This window comes from Megascapheus bottae, chromosome 1 (genome assembly GCF_031878675.1).
Source record: "Megascapheus bottae isolate mThoBot1 chromosome 1, mThoBot2.hap1, whole genome shotgun sequence".
NCBI lineage: Eukaryota > Metazoa > Chordata > Mammalia > Rodentia > Geomyidae > Megascapheus > Megascapheus bottae.
This window is the reverse complement of record NC_143509.1, coordinates 10,711,410-10,719,429: the sequence shown is the minus strand read 5'-3', so window position 1 is coordinate 10,719,429 and position 8,020 is coordinate 10,711,410. Positions and strand designations below refer to the sequence as shown.

At 40.3% G+C, this 8,020-nt stretch overlaps 2 pseudogenes; both read right to left on the bottom strand.

The window, feature by feature from the left end:
• Positions 1–762: 762 nt before the first annotated feature.
• Positions 763–1,601, bottom strand: LOC150068385 (olfactory receptor 7E178-like; annotated as a pseudogene).
• An 838-nt stretch (positions 1,602–2,439) lies between these two features.
• LOC150068384 (olfactory receptor 7E178-like) lies at positions 2,440–3,297 on the bottom strand (annotated as a pseudogene).
• Between the last annotated feature and the right edge of the window lie 4,723 nt (positions 3,298–8,020).

Here is an 8,020-nt window from a genome sequence, read left to right as displayed (position 1 = left end):
TATGCAGTTCAAGCAAAGTCAGCTACACTCAGGAGAAAATCACAAAGGCTCAATACCTGTGAGTATCTGATCACATAAAACATTATTTATCAAAATGAACTCCAGGAAATGTAAACAAGAGGTTCATTTTGTTTGTTATTTTTACTTTCTTTTCCTTTTGCCTTGTTTGTTTCTTTATCTGTATTTAGGAATGTAAGGGGACACAGAAATGAAGAGAAGATTGTGAACAAATGAAGCAGTGAAAATCACTAGATACTATGATGAAATTGAATTTAAAAACTCATAGGTGATGATAGGAGGGAAAAACTGGGAGAGAGTGAAGGAAAGAATTACATTGTCCAGAATGAATTCCACTCTTCACCAGACTTATGTAATGGTAGCCCATTTACATAACACCTTTAAAATAACAAAAGGCATTGGGGGAAAAATTAAGGTACTAGGTCATGATTTTAAAATTAACTCAAACTAAAAGGCCAGGACAAGGTAGCTGGATGCCAATTAGAAAGTTCTGAATTCAAAGACTGCAGAATAGTATTGAGGTAAAATATACATATCACAAAATTCATCACTCAATCCTTGCAACATTTTTTGTTGGGCCTACCATCTGTAGACATTCATCTTTCTTTACAAACTAACAATTTAAACATTACAAAGATATATTCCTCCTTAAGGAATCCATCCTGACATAGCCAGAATGGGTTTCCACTGCTAATGGATTGTACTAATTGACCTGGACGCATACAGTATTCAGACAGGTAGAATTTATAGGACTATATGCTGAAGTTTCTTGCTTCTGTCAAAACCACATAACAAATAAACTTCCGACCTTCTGGTGTCAGCTCCTGGTTTGGACAACCTGCTCAGGGCACTTTTGAGGTCCCTGTTCCTCAGGCTATAGATGAAGGAGTTCAGGAGAGGAGTGACCACTGTGTACATTGCTGAGAACACAGCACTGCCCCTGGGAGAATGTGACACAGCTGACTCAAAGTAGACACCGAATGCTGTCCCAAAGAATATGCAGACCACAGACAGGTGAGAGCCACATGTAGAGAAAGCTTCCTGCTTGAAGATGACATCCTCAGCACAGATGAAAAAATCTTATAGTAAGAGAAAAGGATCCCTAAGACAGGAAGGAAAGCATATATGGTAACAATAATGTATTTAAATAAATTATTAGTGAGTGTGTGCTTACAGGAAAGATCCAGGACATGAGAAGGGTCACAGAAGAAACTTAGGATTTCCACTTCCTTGAAATCGGTCATCTGTAATGCCATCCACACATGCAGCTGTCTTTCAAAGAAACTGGTAACAAATGACAACAGAACTAAGGAGACACAGAGACGAGGGTTCAAGATAAGAGGATAATTCAGGCGGTGACAGATGGCCACAAAGCAGTCATATGACATGACAGTAAGAAGCAAAACATCTGTGTTTCCAAATAAAATGAAAAGAGACATCTGGGTCAGGCAGCCACAGTAAGAGATAACCCTGCGGTGACTCTGCAGGTTCATTAGCATCTTGGGCACGGTGGTAGAGATGAAGAAGATGTCAGCCAAGGAAAGGTTTGAGAGGAAGAATACATGGGGGTTTAGAGGTGGGGGTCAGAGGTGACAGCCAGGATGATGAGCAGATTTCCAGACACAGTGATCAGGTACATGGACAAGAGGATCCCAAAGAGCATGGGTTGTAGCTCAGAGTCATCTGAGAGTCCCAGGAGATAAAATTCTGAGATGTGTGTTAGATTAAACAGCTCCGCATTGATTGCAGACCTTGGATAAAAAAAGAGAGAGAGAAAGAACAACACATAATGAAGAAGTCCGAATTCCATAATCATTTTGAACTCAAATATGCACAGTTTATAACAACATTCTGTCCCACACTTTTCAGTTGTCACAAACCCAATCATCCTAGATTTTTTTTTCTTTCTCATTGATTCCCTTTCAGGTAATCATTTTAGATACTCAACAGTGTTAGGACTATAATGTCAGATCACAGAAAATACAGCTTATTCTTTATTACAGGCTAGTTCACAGGTGTAATATTTTAATCTGTGAAATTCAATGTCATCCAATCTGCAAAGAAGCATTCCCTCATGCTTCCTTTTATGTTAAGGAAATAGTGAATGGGGCCATGATGAATAATTCAAGTTATCCTACTTATAAACACTCTTTAAATTATACAGAACTTCATAATCTAAAACAATTTCAGATAGACAGTCCAGAAACCCTCTAATGTGCCTGCATTCCCCCTGGAGATTTAATCCTTGCTTTTTTCTAATGAACTCCTTCTTCATGGATCACCTTGGCCTAGCCAGCGATTTCTTTCAGTGCTACTATGCCATGAAATATTCTAATGAAACAATGAAATAATAACTATGTCTTCAGAGAGGTCGGACTTAAAATTCTGAATGTTAAATTTTCTTCCTTCTCGAAAACTATATTACAGATGGATTTTCTGCCTCCTGGGGTCAGCTCCTGGTTTGTACAATGCACTCAGGACACTTTTGAGGTCCCTGTTCCTTAGGCTGTAGATGAAAGGGTTCAGGAGAGGAGTGACCACTGTGTACATCACTGAGGACACAGCACTGCCCCTGGGGGAATGTGACACAGTTGATTCAAAATAAATACCCAATGCTGTCCCAAAGAATAAACACACCATTGACAGGTGAGAGCCACAGGTGGAGAAAGCTTTGTACTTCCCTCCTGATGATGGAATTCTCAGCACCGGAGAAATAATTTTACAGTAAGAGAAAAAAATGCCTGAGATTGGCAAGAGCCTAGATATGATACCAACAAAAAATTTAAATAAGTCATTTGTGAGTGAGTGCTTACAGGAAAGATCCGTGATTTGAGAAGGGTCACAGAAAAAATTTGAGATTTCCAATTCCTTGAAACCGGTTATCTGTAATGCCATCCACACGTGCATCTGTCCTTCCACGATGCTGATGACAAGTGACAAGAGAACCAAGGAGAGAGAGAGAGACAAGGGTTTATGATGAGAGGGTAATTCAGGGGGTCAAATGGCCACAAAGCGATCATAGACCATCACAGTAAGAAGCATAGCGTCCATACAGCAAAAAATGATGAAGAGACACATCTGTGTGAGGCAGCCTGCATAGGATATGGCTCTGCTGTGACTCTGCAGGTTCATCAGCATCTTGGGGATGGTGGTGGAGATGAAGCAGATGTCATCCAAGGAGAGGATGGAGAGGAAGAAGAACATGGGGGTGTGGAGGTGGGGGTCATTGGTGATGGCCAAGATGATGAGCAGTTTTCCCAGCACAGTGATCAGGTACATGGACAGGAACAGTCCAAAGAGGATGGGTTGTAATTTTGGATCTTCTGAGATTCTCAGGAGAAAGAAATCACTATCCTGGGTTAGATTTTGTGCCTCTATATCACCTGGGCAACTGCTCAAAAACAAAGCATCTTGTTAGGAAAATGAATCACATATCCAGAAATTGTCAGCTCTAAATATTTGATACTCAAACATACACAAGTTTGAATTTTGCACCACCTATGCAGTCCAATATACTAATGAGTGTTTGTGAATTGTGGCAACACTTACTTCTGGAATTTTCTCATTGTGATATACCTTGCTCCTCAGGCTTTTGTCTACATGTGTGCTCAGGGACACACAACTGTGTTGGAAAGCCAAGAACAACTGGGCTTGTAGAGCAAGATCCCTGACACTACAGCATAGCCATGTGTAGTGTGGGGGAGCAGATTCCAGGGCAGAAGGGGTATGCAAGAGTTGTACACATTTATGATGCAGGTCTCTATCTAGGAGCTTATTTGTTGGAGACAGTCCCCTGCCCTAGGCTCTTGAAATCCCTCCCTGACAGGGTGGGAGAGTGTATTGAGATTCTGGGTTGTAAACGGGGCTGGAGGATTTGTGGATCATCCCCTGGGGAAAGAGCCAGCAGTAGGCCAAGCCCGTAGAGCAATATTAAGTTAGGAGACCACAGTAGAGTCCCATCCATTAGTACAATGAATATTTTTTAATCTACTGGAAAGAAAACCCAATCCTATTCATTCTTATTCATCTCTACTATGACTGCAGGCAGGCACGAATATACTTCTGGTTATTCTGCACCTGCGCTTCTGGTATTATGACATTTGTACGGAAATGAGTAGGCATGGAAATGTGGTATTGAGTGAAATAAGTCAGGGTCAGAGAAACAAAGGACATTTATCCTTCTCTAAAACATGGAAATTCGTTCTCCGTTATCAAGATGTATGAATACATATAGGGTCATGTGTATCAATGCACAAACCAATTGAGTAAGTGTAGTAGGAAAGGATTCCTATGGAATAACTCCATTCATCAACTCATCTGTTGTTTAACCAAATGAATAAGAGGAAGGTAAAAAAAAACCTGCTCTTTAAAAATATACAGTTTTCCAGGGGCAGGTGGCTCATTATTCTAGAGAATAAGGTCTGAGAACCACAGGTGAAAACCTGATGGAACAGGGATGACTGAGAAACACTTCTCCTCAATTAATTAGTCAAAAGCAGGAAATGGAGCTGTAGCATTCAGCAAAAATCCCAAGGACAACACTTAAGCCCTGAGTTCCAGCCCCAGAACCTACATGCAGAACCTGTGTGCACACACACATGTACACACCACATAGGTGAAACATATGAAATGAGAAAGAATAGTGTAAAAACGAGAGCTATGAGGACACTGGGAATATCTGTCAATACTTTCATTGATGTAATGTCCTCTTGTCATTTCATTATCCTTCCTCTTCCTCTTCCTCTTCCTCTTCCTCTTCCTCTTCTCCTCCTCCTCCTCCTCCTCCTCCTCCTCCTCCTCCTCCTCCTCTTTCAGGAGATCTTAGGAACCTGGTTGAACCATTTATATGCTGCTACTTTTGGTGAGCCACAAATGAGAATGAAAAGCACAGTAGGTAAAGAATTCTCCATTACACATATTGGTACCCCTAACCTTCAAACCGTACCTGCAAATTCACCGAGGACATTCACTTTTCAATCTCCTTGTGTGTGCAAGGTTTTATAAGGGCATCCTCACCCCCTCTGATTCCCAAACCATTCTACCTGTCCTCATGCTGCAGAGAAGACATTCCTGAAAGTCCTTCACCACCCATACCACCCCACTCAATTGCTTAAGCTGCTTCTCTCCTCAGCTATGGCCCAGGTAGACAGATCTGAGGACCCCAGATCTGGTGCCCAGCACAAGTCCATCTCTGTTCTCAGGAAAGAGATGAAGACACAGAAGGAGCAGAGATGGTGGTGTTGAGGAGAAAGATATACCACCAGTGTCCTGGAGACAGGGGAGGGAAGGCTCATCCTTGACTTCTGCTTTCATTTTCATTGGCATTAATATATGCTTTAACAAAGCCTTATGTAGTATGTACATCTATAGAGGAACAATTATAATATTTGTACTATTCTACAATTTCAAGACAGAGGAATGGAAAAATAAGGAAAAAAACTCAAAGAATGAATTCTGTATGGGTGGAATTGAAGGATTTCCAGTTGCAGTGTCATCTGATGTTGTAGATTTTGATGAGATGCCAGAGGACAGGCTGATGCCAGGCTCTCCTGCCATCATGGATCCTGATTTGCAGAACTCACAGTTAGAAAAATTAATCCAAAGCTTATAAATCTCAATCAACTTACTAACCTGGATAAAGTGGGGGGGAGAATATTCAAATACAATAGTTTTTAGCCTTGTTCTCTGCTTAACAAAGCTTCCAAGTTCTATGTCCAGATGACAACATTAACAATATGGTGAATTGGGGGGCTGAGAGTTTGGCCTGGTGGTAGAGTGCTTGCGTAGCATGCACAAAGACCCAGGTTCTATTCCTCAGTACCACACACATAGAAAAAAACAGGAAGTGGTGCTGAGGCTCCAGTGGTATAGCTCTAGTCTCAAGAAAGTCCAAGGACAGTGCTCAGGCCCTGAGCTCAAGCCCAGAACTGGCACAAAAAAATATGTATATATATATACATATATATACGTATATATATGTATATATATGTATATATATGTGTGTGTATATATATGTATATATATGTATATATGTATATATATGTATATATATGTATATGTATATATATATATATATGGAGAATTGGGTCCAGGAGTATGGCCTAGGTGGAGAGTGTTTGCCTAACATGCACATACTGTATGATATGCACAAAAAAAGCTGCAAGTGGTGTTGTGGCTCAAGTGACCTTGATCTCTAGCCTTGAGGAAGCTAAGGGACAGTGTCATGACACTGTGTTTAAGCCCAAGGATTGGCAAGAAAATATGCCTGATTATAGCATATAGAGGAGTGCATTTCCAAATTGTAAGCCATTTGAGTAGTCCCCAGACAAATTAACAACAGAAATATTGTGAATATCAGTGTTTTGATTGGGGTTCCATTAGGAGGTACCAAAATGAATGGAAACAAGGAGCCACACGATAATGCAGTCATAATAATCAATGGGCATGTGTATAAAAATGAAATTTGGATCACAATGTGCACATTGGTGAAAGGGTAGGTGGAAGAGGAGAATGCTGGAAGAGATGAATCTGATGAAGATACTTTGTACAAGTGTGTGGACATGTTAATCTGAAATGTGTTTCTACAAGGGAGTAAAGATCAAAAGTGTTAGAGAGAAAGTAGCTTAGTCAAATCATTAAATGATATACTTTTTAACTGTCATCAGTGATGTCTGTGAAATGAAAACTTTTGTAAAAACTGTTCCAGTTCAATATATAGGGAAAGCCAAATACACAAGTAACATCAGCACATAATCATCTCCCCATAATTAAAAATAATACATGATGAGCCACACATTTTACATTATTTCTCTTACATCATTTGATTTGTCTCAATCATGTTCTCTAAATCAATAAACCTTCTGGAACATAAGATAGCTGAAGTATTCATTTTTCTACCCATTCACAAATAATGTTCATTTATTGGTTTTCCTGATGAAAAACAATTTAGCTGTGTGCCTGTGGTTCACATCCAGAATCCAAGAAACTCAGGAGGCAAAGACCTAAGAATTTCAGTTTCAAAGCCATCCAGGTCAGAAAGTCTATCAGAATTATACCTCCAATTTCACACACACACACACACACAGACACACACACACACACACACACACACACACACACACACCAGGAAGTGCACCTATGTCTCACAGAGTAGAAAAATATCCCAGAGCAAAATAGGTCAGGGACAGTGTACCGAACCTGAGTTCATGAACCAGCACTGTTCAAGCAAACAAACTAATCACAAAAAAACACCCAGCTTTCTTTTATTAGTCAGGAACTAGAGGCTCACCCCTGAGATCTGGGCATCTGGCCAGACTTGGTCTTTAACAAGCACTAGATCCTAGCCGGTGCTATGCTCAAGCCAGTAATCCTAGCTTCTGAAGGGGCTGAGACCTTTGGATCAAGGTCCAAACTCAGCCTGGGCACAAAAGGACTTGAGACTCTCATTTCCAATTTACCCCTAGAAAATGGCAAGTAGTGCTTTGGTCAATGGTGGGCAGTGGCCTTGATGTGAAGAGCTCAGGGACAGTGCCCAAGCTGAGTTCACCTGCCTTGATCCAAAAAGAAAAAAAGCCCTGGAGCCTATCTATAAAATAGCTAAAAACAAAAGAGCTGGCTTTAGATCATTAGCCAAGAAATGAGAAAACCCTGAGTTCAAACACCAATTCTACCAAAACCAAAATGATATGTTCTTCTCCACTTTTATTGAGATAAAAAGCCATGATAGAAAATTCACATCCAACCATTGTAAAATTCAGTTTGGGGTGACCATCTCCAGACATGCATGATCTTTACAAACTAAAATGTTATACATTAAAAACAAATGAATCCTTCCTCATGAATATCCTTGACCCAGTGCTCCTGTGTCATCAATTACACTAATGAAACCAGACAAATACTAAGAATGTGTACAGACAGGTAGGATTTACAGGAATGAGGGTTATTTGTTTTCCTCTGCAAAACCATATTACAGGTGGATTTTCTACCTCCTGATGTCAGCTCC